A 1,259-nucleotide genomic window follows, 5' to 3' on the forward strand; every position below is an offset into this window, starting at 1 on the left:
GGGGAGAAGGGCCTGGCAGTAGGAGTCTATCTCCTGCTCACAGTCCCTGATGGCACGCAGTCTCTGGACTGTGGCCTGGAGCTCCTCCAGCTGGTGATAGAGAAAAGTTTGAAAATGCAAACCCTAAAGAGTGAAAATCAAGCAGGAAAATAAAAAAGAAGCTAAAATCTATTTGTCTTACATTCCTATGAATTTCAAACCTGTCTCAAGCTTTTTGAAGCCTGACTGAACACACAATATTTAAGTGATTGAGTAATGGTCAAGTAACCAAGGGAAGTAAAAGCTAGTGTCTTGCCATTCATCCTGCATGTCAGACATTTCTGATATGGTGCTGGAACTGCCAAAGTTCACACTGACTTTAATTGAAATATAAGGTGCACAGCAGCAATAATGGGGCCACTTTTGTAAAGTTTGCTCTTATCAAAATTTCTCTGTGGTGTTAGAATGCACCTTCTACAAATATTCATGTGAAAAGTGTCACTCACATAAAAACAGCTGAAGAGGAGCAAAACAAAATTCTGCAATGCCTGCTTTTTTGAAGGCTCTATCTCCTGGAGTAACGCGATGATGTGAAAAGTCAGCTTCAATTTAAAAACAAGTAGGTTTTTGAGTTTTTGCCTGTAAAGAAAAGGATCACTCAGCAAAATCCAAGTGCTCACAAAGCTTCCTATTGTGCACTGATGACCTCTACCTGGCTCAAGAAGTCTACAGGCCAATGAGAGGTAAAGCACTGCTCATCCTCGTACTGGCTACTGGGGATGACCTAATCCATGACCTAGTGATCGATGGGAAGTTGGGTGACAGCGACCACAAGCTAATCAGATTCACCATCCACCATAAAGCTGGCAAGTCAGTCAGCAACACAGAAGTCCTTGACTTCAGGAAAGCTAACTTTGACAAGCTCAAGAGTCTTGTCATGAAGAGTGGTTGCTCCTCAAGAGAACGATCCTCAGTGCACAAGCTAATTCTATTCCATCTCAGAGGTGAATCCCATCCTCCATTCTTTGTAGGCCTTTCTTTTTAGCCTCAGGAGGTCTCCAGGGATCTAGCAGACCTCCTGAGGCTAAAAAGAAAGGCCAACAAAGAATGGAGGATGGGATTCAACTCTAAGGAGGAATATTCTGCACTGGTCCAGTCCTGCAGAGAGCAAACCAGGAAAGCCAAGGCTGCAACTGAACTCCAACTAGCTTCAAGCATCAAGGACAACAAAAAGTCCTTTTTCAGATATGTGGGGAGCCGGAGGAAAAGCAAGGGCAACA

At 43.7% G+C, this 1,259-nt stretch overlaps 1 protein-coding gene across 4 annotated transcripts in view; it reads left to right on the forward strand.

Moving 5' to 3' along the window:
• The window catches only part of CUNH10orf128 (chromosome unknown C10orf128 homolog), a 39,640-nt gene that overhangs the window by 6,998 nt on the left and 31,383 nt on the right, over positions 1-1,259 (forward strand). The window lies entirely within an intron of this gene.

Source organism: Crocodylus porosus, unplaced genomic scaffold (genome assembly GCF_001723895.1).
Source record: "Crocodylus porosus isolate Cpor-Errol unplaced genomic scaffold, CroPor_comp1, whole genome shotgun sequence".
In the NCBI taxonomy this organism is placed as follows: Eukaryota; Metazoa; Chordata; order Crocodylia; family Crocodylidae; genus Crocodylus; species Crocodylus porosus.